Raw genomic sequence first — 12,787 nt, forward strand, 5'->3', positions numbered from 1 at the left:
TTGATATACCACAAATCTGTTATTGTTTTCCTCCTCTGTGACAATTCATTTGCCTCCTTCACAATCCCATCTACTCTAATACACTCTGAAATACTAGAATTCATCAAGATTCATTCCTAAAATTATCTTCTTTCTCATTCTACATTATTTTTCACAGATTCTTATCTATTCCAAAGGAATGGATTATCATCTGTATCACAAAATTTATACATCTCTTTCCCTGTTTGCTGCCCTCATCTCTTTATTCATGTAGCCAACTGTTCACTCAAGAGTTATGCTGGATGAATGAAAGGAGTACTGGTTTCCACAAGAGGGTAAAAGAATAATGCTCTCTAAATATATCTCTGTAAATGCTTTTATTGTCCTTTTTTTGGATAAATTCCAAATTTCCCTCAAGATCCAACTCAAATTCTAAATTATCCGTGATGAATTTTTGTCTCTTATTTCCTCATCTCCTATAGCAATCTTACATGTAATCCTCTGCACCTACTTTTATTGCTGCACGTAGCCCATTGTGTTATAACTTCTATATCTACGTGTCTTCCTCCAATGCCCACTTCAGGAGTTACTTAATGTTAGGGCCACATTCTATTTATAATTTTCTTCCCAGAACTTACTAATCTGAGGTATGTTAGATGCTTGAAATTTTTTAAATGAATAACTGAACGCCAACAACGAACAACAAATTGTGTTCTGGGGTTTTCAAAGATAATAGAAGCTCCCAGAAGGAGAGATTCTATAATTAAATAAGGTCAGGGAAGTTTGTACTAAATCCCACTCCTAGGGAGTCTAACACACACTTGCATCTGAAGAACTATAAGAAGTCCTTAATATAGAAAACTATTTAACTTTAATGTTTACATAAGGAAAGATTTCTTCCCCTTTTCTTCTTTTAAAACACATATTAGTATTCCTCAAACATTTTTTCCTTATGTCTTGCAATAGTTTGGATTTTAACTTATTAGGATCAGCAAAACAGATGTTAAAGAACCAGAGGGTATGGCACATCCTCTTTACCCAGGATGCTCCTCAATGGTAAGACACAGGTGCTAATTCCTTCAATATAGCTCTGACTCATCTTTTATTTATTTATTTATTTTTAAATTTTATTTTATTATTTTTTTGGCTGAGTTGGGTCTTCGTTGCTGCTCGCGGGCTTTCTCTAGTTGTGGTGAGCGGGGGCTACCCTTCATTGCAGTGCACAGGCTTCTCATTGCAGTGGCTTCCCTTGTTGCAGAGCACAGGCTCTAGGCACGAGGGCTTCAGTAGTTGTAGCATGTGGGCTCAGTAGTTGTGGCTCGCAGGCTCTAGAGCGCAGGCTCAGTAGTTGTGGCGCACGGGCTTAGTTGCTCCGTGGCATGTGGGATCTTCCTTCTTATTGTTTTCTTTTTTTACAAAGTTATTAATTTCAAGAATTTAACCATATAAAATAGAACAATTATTACAGCCACACTGAAACCATTATTTTATATATTTTTTGAAACTGCTCGTATAAAAATAATATTGTTACCTAAAAACCAAATGTGCCACCAGGCACTTATATAGTAGCTTGAATGATAGAAGCACTAAGAGCTCCAAGACACAATCCCCACTTGAAGCTCAAACAACTTACCACTTTACTCCCACAAAATATTGTCTAATACAGTTTGGATAGAGTACATTTAAAACCAAGGACCCGAAACAAAACAACAGTCCTCCTCTGAATGACTTTTCTGCTATGCTTTCTTCAGTGTGTGACAAGGAAGGAACCTCTACTTGCCAAACAGAAAGTTCTGACATATGGTGTGGCAGATAACATTATATAACAGTAAAGAACCCATTCTGGTAATCAGAACTCTTATTAAGAACAACAGGATAGCAAAGTGACTCATCAGCTTGTGTGCTCTTTCCCGATTCTAGTAATTTGGGACAAGTGTGGGGAAGTTACAGTTGTTTATGTGCAGCCCAAAATGACAGGCAAGAGGAGTTACTAAGCAACATTAAGTACTTGCATTTTTCTAATCTTTTAAAGCTGCCACAAGCTGAATAGTCCTGTAACATAAAGGTAAAGGGAAAAGCAATGTGGGAGTCATGTTTTTGACTGAATGAAAATGTTTTGCTCAATAATTCTGAAATTCTGATTCACCATGAGTTCATCTTTTTTGGTTTTAAGGATTACTTCAAGGGTATAATCCCCTTCTACTCACTGTCAACACCAGAAACCTGCTCTATAATGAATAAAAGCATGGCTGGGGGGAGTAGTTCCTATGAGTCTTGAAACCAGTCTGTCCTCCAGTAAACAGGACCTTTGTTCTCTATTTCAGCTTTTTGTTTCTTTCATAGCACTTACTACTACAACAACAACAACAAATCATGTTCTTGCTTCCTTGTTTAGTGTGTTTGCTTCTGTGTTTTTCTCTTTCACTGATGTGCGTTCAGTATTGTAGGAACTTGCCTGTTATTTCACTCTTCCTTCCCTGAGCCTGGCACCATGCCTGACAATAACACTAGCCCATCCATGACTGAGGGATGAAACAGAATACAGTGTCACGGTGTTAGTAGTTCTGTTTCTTAAGGTGATGCTTTTAATAACTATGCCTATTGAACCTTAAATTTCCCAGAAGTAGCTGAGGGTTGCTTGCAATCTCTAAAACACACACTAGGAGAGGCAGGCAAGTGAGAATTCTCCAGCTCTTATTTCTTTTCATTAAGGAATCAGCAAAGGGATTCCTTGGTCGAAAGCTCAGGAAGTACATTTCCTTACATCCTCTGTCTCAGCAAAACAAGTTGCTGAATAAACTACAAACTCATCTTTTGTGCTTGAAGTCTGTTTTCAGGGCAAGGATCCTGCAATGCTTCTCCACAGCACCTCTGTTTCTTCCTCCTTTCCAGTTCATATAATTCAAAAGGAGCTGACCTAGGTAGTAATAAATGTCCTCACAGAAGAGGTCACATTTTCCCAGTCTGCTTGGGTACAAACAGCAGAGTAGTCAATATAGATGAAAACAGAAGATCATTTCGTACCTTAAATGAATGATAGCTGTGACCAAATTTTAAGAAGAGGAAGAAAACTAAAACCATAATAAGAGGTTTTTCATTTAAGAGGAGGGGAATTAAAATTTCTCAAGGTTGATTGTGTGCCAGCCACTCTCCTGAGGGGTGTTTTCATGTGTTATCTAATTATTCTCTGTTAACTGTTATCATTCTTTTGTAATTCAATAAAACCCTTTTGGGCAAAAGAGTAAGTAAAGAAGACACTATATAGAGGGTGTTTATTGTAACATTTAATAGATTTTATGAGTCATATTTTTATTAATATAAAACTAAAACGAAAACTACTTATAGATTTAGATTTCATTTAGAACATTTTCTCTGCTACTGATACTTCCTTCTTTACCTGAGGCAATATCCCAAATTAACAGGAAACCATAAATAGCTAATGGGACTTCCCTGGTGGCACACTGGTTAAGAATCCACCTGCCAATGCAGGGGACACAGGTTCAATCCCTGGTCCAGGAAGATCCCACATGCTGTGGAGCAACTAAGCCCGTGTGTCCCAACTACTGACCCTGCGCTCTAGAGCCCGCGAGCCACAACTACTGAGCCCACACGCTGCAAGTACTGAAGCCCGCGTGCCTAGAGCTGGTGCTCCGCAACAAAGAAAAGCCACCTTAATGAGGAGCCCACGCACGGCAAGGAAGAGTAGCCCCCGCTCGCCGTAACTAGAGAAGGCCCACGCGCAGCAACAAAGACCCAATGCAGCCATAAATAAATAAATAAATAAAATTTTAAAATAAATAAATAGCTAATACTTTTGCTTATTTATTATGTCCCTTCTGTTCTCAGCCCCTTACATGATTAAATCATGTAATTCTATGAAATGGGTATCATTTTCATTTCTCCCTGCTTTTCAAAGAGAAATCTAAAGCATAGAATTTAAGTAAAACTTGCTCAAGGTCATACAAGTAGTAAAGATTTGAGGCCAGGCAATCTGAACACAAAAAATAAGTTTAAGCCCTATATCACAGTGTCTAAGAATGGAATGATGAAATTCAAATGAGCATCTTTGCATACTGAGAAATTATACACGGAGTCGATTTCTCCACACCTTCATCATGAATCATCAAAACGTGGTACAAGGGCTTCCCTGGTGGCGCAGTGGTTGAGGATCTGCCTGCCAATGCAGGGGACATGGGTTCAAGCCCTGGTCTGGGAAGATCCCACATGCCGCGGAGCAACTAGGCCCGTGAGCCACAACTGCTGAGCCTGCGCGTCTAGAGCCTGGGCTCCGCAACAAGAGAGGCCGCGACAGTGAGAGGCCCACGCACCGCGATGAAGAGTGGCCGCCGCTCGCCGCAACTAGAGAAAGCCCTCGCACAGAAACAAAGACCCAACACAGCCAAAAATAAATAAATAAATAAAGTAATTTTTTAAAAAAATTAAAAAAAAAACACACATGATACAAGCTGAGATTCTTTAAATGTAATTGTACTTACATTACAAAAGAAGGCCTAGCTACCTCACTGGGGTAACCTCATCCTGAGATTAGTCTGTTGATGGAATTTCAAAGAGATTTTAAATAGCTACCACATTTTTCCTTCCATCTGTCCTTTTCCTGGTTATAATTTCATATTTCATAACTAATTCACATGGATTGGAAAGAGACTAACATAGAATTATTTGACCTAAGATGACACCTTTAATAAAGATATTGTATTTTGGAAAACCTTACATGATGTCTATCCAGTCGCATTGTTATAATACTTGAATACTTACTGAAAGAAATTTACAAAGTCATTAATAAGTAAAACCCAAATTATCCCATAAACGGAAAAAGGTTCTTTTGGGGGAGGGGAAATGGGGATTGATTTTTCCCATCATTTCTTCATTTTTCTCTAGTGGTAGTCAAGTTTCTAATGTCTGCTCACTGATATGACTCAATATTTTTCAGCTATGACTGAATCAAACTCTCAGGACTTTTCCTCAAAAGAAATAAGAGTTCAGGAAACAATTTATAAAAAGCACCGTTTCACAACTTTATTGTCCCACAGAGCAAAACATCTTTAATGAACAATTTATGCTAATATTTGTTTTTCCTCCTTAAAGATACATTGGTCCAGAAATTAGATATCACTAAAAGTTTCAATATTATGATTTGGAAATAAGTATGCCATCTGTCATATTCTAAAACGTTATCTCCTATACTCTAGATATGCAATACCAGAGAGGGTGATAAATGTCTTTTGAGTAATTTTATACTAATTATGAGTTCAACGTATTAAAATATACTATGTGGCTCAGACCTTTTAACTTGCATTTGAAAGACCATTCTCTAGTGTTTTTGGGGGGTAAAGCCTGTGAAAGTGGAACTCCTTATTTCTTCAGAGAATTGAATTAGAGCTTTGAATTGTTTATAAAAGAAGTGTTTATTGAACTCTAATAATGTATTAGACACTAGGCTCAGCACTGAAGTCCCAGAGATAAAAAAATATTTTGTTTCCTTCCTCAGTGTAGATAAGATTATTTCAACCTTCTGTGGCATATCCAATTTTAAAGTCAAGCACACAGTTCAGTGGAACCACAGAGAAGGACAGTTGGGCCAGTGGTAGAATACAAATAGAATTCAAGAAGGTCATGATGCTAGAGCAGAAGCTTAAGGGATATAGATGCATCATCAGGTAAAACCTAACAGACTGAGGGCAGAGGGATCTGGGTGTCCAGAAAGAAGTTATAGACAGAGATAGGTGTAAGCAGAGACAAAAGAGGTGAACAAATAGCTTGCACCGTAGCTTATTTCCAAATCACATAACAAGCCAGTGATAGTTAAGAGTAGACTTGGAGCCTTTTGGTTAAAAGCATGGGCTCTAGGGCCAGACTGCCTGGTTCATGTCCCAGCTCAATTCTAATTTCTAACTGTGGGTGGTAAGTCCTTTAACCCTCTTACGCCTCAGTTTTCTCTCTTACAAAATGGAAATAATGATGATAATAGGATTATCACATAAGAGTGTTTTCAAGATTATATGCCCAAGATGCTTATACAAGCAACTGGCATGTAGTAAGCACACAATAAAAGTTACTATCATTATTTTTAAACTATGAGGGCAAGAGAGCCAAAGCACCACATTCAAAAACCAACCCTTGAAACTAACTACTTCTAACCTCGACCTGCAGTGTCACAAATGACAAGAGAAAAGAGAAGGAATCAGGGCTGACAATGTGAATGTATTTGCAAAGCCCCATCCCCATCTAGATCTATGACAATAATAGCTCAGTAGCATCAACTTTCCTTATGGAGCATGTACAAAAGTATAAATATACTTTGATTTTGAAGATGAGAGCTTTTGTGCTCCTTGATCTGTAGTGATTGGCTTATTGCCAATATGAAATAACTGAATCAAGGACACTGTTTCAAATTTACAATGCAATACAGACTCCCTGCTAAAAGGCAAATTCTTCATTTCCAACTGTTGACTCAGATAATACTTGAAAAAGAATTTCATCTGTTTAAATTTAGCATGCTGAGAAAGACCAATCTTAAAATATTGTTTGGCTTATGCCCATAACATTTTCATTTTATTCCTTGTTAGTATTTGTCTTCTGTGATAAGACGACAAATGACAGTATTCACGCTATTCTCCTTAACACTCGAATTTTACCTAAATGAACTATTTTGTTTTTATCCTCACCACTTAAAGATGGCCTTTCATTTCCTGGCAAATTTTCAGAAAGTGATTATGCAAGAACCAGTAATATTTCCAAGCACTGTTTTACCTCTTCAGTCATCATCTGGCCTTTCTCCCTACTTTCCTTTGAATCATCATTTTTCCTCTTCAACACACACATACACATACACACACACACAAAGGAGATTATCTGAAAACAAGCTAATCTAATTTTTATAATCAGACCTATGTAAGGAGATATTCTGAGTCTCTGCTTCATGTGTGTTTTTAAAAATCTCCACCCCACACATAGCCCGAAGAGGCTGTTTCCTAGAGTCCCTTGGAACACAGAATCTGGACAAGTTCTCGTCCCAGCCTCCCGCCATGCAATCTCTTTATTTTACTCCCACAATAACTCCATCATCTTTCGTCCCAGCAAAGATGCCCCAGCTTCACTGCCAAGGTTCACGAAGCCACAGCAGAACACTGAAATTGGAATTGCAAAGTATGCCACGTTTGGATCTAGAGTCAATTTAGGCTCCTATGTAGGTAGATCCAATCTTGGGTGTCAGTACAGCTGGGAGTTCTCTCCTGACTGATACAATTTTTCAAGCACTCTCAACCCTCGCCATCCGCAAAACAATAGGCTCATTCCACTTGATCCATGGTAGAGTACCATCTTAATAAAACAATGTGGCAAAGTCACTAAGAGTTAGAGCTAGTCACACTTGGGGGCTAATCCTAGCCCACCATTTACTAAATATGCTGTTTTAGGTAATTTGCTTGTTCCCTCTGGGGTTGAATTTCTTATAAATGGGAGAGCATGCCATCTCCCTCCTGTAGCTTTTATCCCATAAATGAGAAAACATATTTAAAGTGCTTAACCTTGGGAGGGGCAAGACAGGGGAAGATACAAACTACTACGTTTAAAATAAATAAAATACAAGGATGTAATATACAGTCGAGGGAGTATAGCCAGTATTTTATAACTTTAAATGGAATGTAATCATAGGAATATTGAACCACTATGTTGTACACCTGAAACTAATATTGTAAATGAACTACATTTCAATTAAAAAACAAAGTGCTTAACCTAGGGCCTGGCATTTGTGCCCTCACAGTAACTAGGAACTAGTCATGCATTGTGTGGTGAGAAAATCATACATGCAAATAATCCAAGGAGTTATCAAGGAGTTGCAGTGGTAACCAGTCAATACCTAAGGGTGGGGACTTCCCTGGTGGCGCAGTGGTTAAGAATCTGCCTGCCAACAGAGGGGACACAGGTTCGAGCCCTGGTCCAGGAAGAACCCACAGGCCACGGAGCAACTAAGCCTGTACGCCACAACTACTGAGCCTGTGCTCTAGAGCCCGCGAGCCACAACTACTGAGCCCACGTAGCCCAACTACTGAAGCCCGCACACCTAGAGCCCGTGCTCTGCAACAAAGAGTAGCCACCGCTCACTGCAACTAGAGAAAGCCCATGCACAGCAACGAAGACCCAATGCAGCCAAAAATAAATAAATAAATAGATAGATAGATAGATAGATAGATAAAATACCTAAGGGTGAACAGGTGTATGGGATTCTTACTTGAGGTCATCTTTTAGGTTGGTGTTTTACAAGAGAAAGAAAATGCCATAGATAGGAGAGGGGCAATAGGAAGACGTTTCTTCAATAGTTTATCTAGAGCTTCCTGCAGACAGATGCTTCTAAGCTTAAGAGAAGAATGCAAGAGTATCAAGCATACATAAGCACAGTTCTGTTCCAGTTCTGTTCCTGTAGCCAGGAAAATAAGCATCCAGGAAATGATATTCTTAAAATGTCATTTCAAGCTTATGTATCAACATCACAGTCATGATTAGTAGGCAGAATTAGACGGAGGGACCAGCTGATCTTTGTCTGGCTTGTCTGGCCACAAGTCTTCCTTCTTTCAAGTGTGCAAGGAAAAGCATGAGTCACAGGATACTCGTCTAGTTCAGACACTGTTCCAGCAAAACTTACCAATGTTTTAAACTTTAAAATAATTACTTATTTCAAAAATGGTTTTGGAAATCTTCTCCTCAGATATAACATGAGGTTTGTTTACCAGCAGGACAACCAAAATAGGAAGCAAAGGTATTCCCGAAACTCAATGCCACCTACCTAAGTTTCTATCTTTAAAGAAATTCTGACAAACTCCTATCCAACCTAAATTCTTATCAATTCCAATCAGGCTCTCAGCCTGATTTTTCTTCTCTTTAGCTAAATTCTTAAGGTTCAGGTAATGATTTATTCTAGAGTAGCAGGGAACTGCTTGCAAACTCACTCCAAACATGTTCTTTTAGTCTTTGTATAGATGTTTCCTTTTCTCTTTTTTTTTTTTTTTGTTGTTTGCTAAAAATTTTAACCACCATCATGCATGCACTATCATAACAAATATATCCCCTGGATTACATTTGACTTGGTGATTTACTAAGTCATACGGACAGTTTTTTGCACCAAGAAATTATGCATGTGTGGAATGGGTTACCTCTAAAAAGTTGGATATTTCAATAATAACACAAATATATCTGGAGATCCCCAAGATGAGTAGGCAAAGTAATTCATATTATATTCAGAATATGTTTTTAATAAAATAATCAAGATTAGGTGGGTTAGAAAAAGATTAACACAACTGAAAACTGAAATAATTGGAGGAGACTGACCTTTAGTTTCCTCTTTTCTAATTATGGAGAATTTCAGATTACTTTGCATTTCACAATAGTTGTTTCCTAAGTTTTGACACCCTTTTAACCTATAGACTTTATGGAAGTACACATGAAAGTGTTCAGCTTAAAATCCTGGATTCTGTTTTAGATAACCTCTGTTTTTCCATTAATGTTTCTTAGAGAAAACTATAGCAATATAGTATTTTCTTCAGTGATCCTGTGGCTAAGTCTAGTATTTTTGTGACCTATTCTTTCTGCTTAAGAGATTCCCATTTTTTTCTCCATTATAAAAATCTAGTCAGTGTAAAAGAGGACCTGGTTAGAATTACCCCAACGTTTTCAGATTAATTATTTCTAGTTTCCTTCCTGAAAAAGACCTTTAGTATTCTGCCTGCATTCACATTCATTTGGTCATTTGCTTTACAATGGGCTGGCCTTTGCTGACCTGTTTTTACCTCCTTTTAAAAGTTGGTTATCTGCAATTTGAGCCACCAGTAGAAGTCATTTTTAAAAAAGTTTTTTAAGCCTCACTTTTTGCCAGTGAACACCATGCAGCTTGTTTCTAAGTATAAAGCCATCTATGTAAAAAACCACCACTTAGAAATCACAAGGAAGGCACCATTTAGCAAGTGGAGGAGATGATTGCAGTAGTAAGAAACTGGGGGAATCCTGCACCCACTAAAGAGTACTTGAGTGTTTATCATAACATCAGTCTCGCCTCGACTGTTGCCTAGCAATTATCTAAAGACCTACTTCACATTTTATTTTAATTTAATGAAGTAAATCAAAGACTTTTGTTTTGTTTGATTGCTTCTTTACAGGTTAGGAACAAGTCTGGAATGAAACTTAATTAACTGGGCATTTGAAGATCTAAGCCAACCTGTTTACAAATTTTCTGTTGAAAATGCAAGCTGCTATCTGTTAGTAACTTTCAGAAGCCCACTCTTGTAATTAAATCTAGAATGCATGTACCAGTTTTGTTGCCGAAATTCACCAAGAACAGGGTGCTTCTTGCAGACCTAACCAACAAGCGGTCTCTGTCTGCCAATAACTGAGAGTAACTCGACTATACCGTAACTAGGACAGGAGTCAAGGAGACAAACCGATTTAATATCTCATGGAGAATTCAAAGCTCTGCTTTTCTAACTTTCCTCACCATTTCTTGTCAGCTTCCCTTCCCCCGCACTACATACCCAGAAGCCACTCAAACTGCCAACCGTGTCGAGTTGAACTTACTGCAGTGTGATGCAGGCGAAGGCTAGGCACATCTCTGAAGCCAGAGCAACTGCTTTTCTGGAGAGGAACTGGGACTAGCCAGCTAGCAGGATCCTTTCCAATTCACACGCTCCGCTCAGTCAGGAGTCCCCCTCACGGCTCGGCTTCCCCAGAGGAGTGGAGCTTCAAGAACTCTGCTCACAGCACCTCCTCCTCCTTACTTCCACCCCCTTCCAGAACACACAGCCCATTCTAACTAGTGTCTGAGAGATGGAAATCGATTTCCAGTCAACCACAAGGGCTGCCTGCAATCCCCCGGTTCCTGACAATTTGCAACTCAAAAACAGCGGAGGCTGAAAGATGTAGGTTTCCGGAGCCTGAAAGTCAGCTTTGGCAGTCCCCTTCCCCACCCCTCACTCCTCCCACTTCCCCCCTCCTCTATCGCGGCCACCTCCAGTCTCCCACTCAAGCTAGGTATCAAGAATGATTATTTTATTATCCAAACCAACAAGCATCAGGAGGAATTTGTCAGAGATGAAATACCTGTTGTCCATGACTAATGCTCTTCTCTCCTGTCTTTGAGTCCTTGATTGATATCAAGATGCGCTGATATTGGAAATCTGTGCGGGTGTGTGTGTGTGTGTGTGTGTGTGTGTGTATGTGTGTGTCGACGAGGCAATCCGCCATGCAGCGGCTGCAAGCAACAGCCCTGCCTATCTCTGGCTGCCGCTTCTACAGCTGCTATTGCTACTATTGCTGTTGGAACTCAGGGGAAATGAGACAGGGAGACAGTGCTTTACAGCTACTTAACTGCTGGACCAGTTATAAGACATGGGAGGAGACTGTGCAGGTGTGACTAGCTGTTGTTGAAACATTGAGCTTGATTCACGGCAATTACTACCATTCAGGATACAATTCCCCTCCAACAGGAAACCTGATACCTGTCTCCCCTCTCCCTTCTACTAACTATAGTCCTTGATGGGTCATTTTGCATCAAACACCTGCCTAACCCACTTCTAGCAACTGTAGAAGCTGCACACTCTATTTCTATATTAGAACTTGGTAACCTGGGAACAGGTGATTGGGGGATGGATGAGGATGAAGAAGGAAAAGTATGGGGGAGAGTAAGTGAATATTAAAAGAGCTGTATGTATGTCTAACCAATTAGGGCACAGATAAAAATGCAAATTTTGAGCTCTGTGTGTAAAATAATGCATTGGGGTAACAAAAAGGCAAGCCGGTAAATAACGATGCCTGTTTTACAAAATGTGTGCAAAGCCAGCTAGTTATTCAGGAGCGTGTTTAACAGCTTAACTGCAGAGTATCTTGATACAAACGTGCCTTGGTAGCTCTCAGCTCCCGTGTTACATCTAGTGTGATTTCCATGTGCTAATATCACCGTCAGCTACAAATTCTGGTGAAATCTACTGGCTACCACTGCCTATGAACACTCCCTTTCTTCTTATTGGTTGCTCATTCTCTGCCCTGTTATATCTCCAGATTATTCTCACATAAGGTGATATTCAGAACTTACAAATTGAAGACGTTCTCCAAACCCCCAGAGACAAGAATACTTCTTAATGACTAACGTGATTTGCTTTAACAACAGTTTGTCTTCATGTTCTTGTTTCTGTAATAGATCAGGAGACTACAAACAATCCCTCCTAAATAAACACACACACACACACACACACACACACACACACACCACTTAATTGAATAGTACTATTAATCCACTTTCAGCATTCAATTTTCTGAGCTAAAAATAAACTTAATTCCTTTTGATTTTATTAGTAATGAACACCTTTAAGTATTTCTGCCTTGCTCTGAGCAATTTTCGTATTTGCCATACATTCTTCCAGTTGTTAGGAATTGTATAGTCAGGATTAAACTGAACAGGTGTTAATGCAGAAAAAAGAAAGACCCTGGAAACAGAGAACCCAGAAGAAGGAAAGGAACCCAAAAGGATTAAATAATACATCTTTTCCTGATCTGTTTACCTTAGAAAATCACTGCCTTTAGCTAAGCAAAGGTCAGTTAACATGCAAAGCATTTCTCAATTATCCAATAAATATCAACTGACCAAAACCAACCTATTTACAATTGTAACAGAAAAATGTTTTCTTTTAAAAATCATGCAATACAGTAAATTGAGAGTATCCAGAACTTTTTTTTTTTTTTTTTTTTTTTTTTTTTTGCGGTACACGGGCCTCTCACTGCTGCGGCCTCTCCCGCTGCGGAGCAC

At 39.0% G+C, this 12,787-nt stretch overlaps 1 protein-coding gene across 8 annotated transcripts in view; it reads right to left on the minus strand.

Annotated features, from left to right (window-relative positions):
• The window catches only part of DGKB (diacylglycerol kinase beta), a 703,399-nt gene extending 692,220 nt beyond the window's left edge, over positions 1-11,179 (minus strand). For 5 of the 8 annotated variants that reach the window (XR_007479225.1, XM_033400058.2, XM_049714820.1 and 2 more), the window contains exon 1: positions 10,564-10,860. The gene's annotated coding sequence lies outside the window, so the exon portion shown is untranslated. Of the gene's footprint in view, positions 1-10,563; positions 10,877-11,085 lie in introns of those variants that run through there. The other 3 variants (XM_049714819.1, XM_004263483.3, XM_033400065.2) reach the window with 3 other exon arrangements.
• Between the last annotated feature and the right edge of the window lie 1,608 nt (positions 11,180-12,787).

The sequence above is a fragment of the Orcinus orca genome, chromosome 9, assembly GCF_937001465.1.
Source record: "Orcinus orca chromosome 9, mOrcOrc1.1, whole genome shotgun sequence".
Lineage (NCBI taxonomy): Eukaryota > Metazoa > Chordata > Mammalia > Artiodactyla > Delphinidae > Orcinus > Orcinus orca.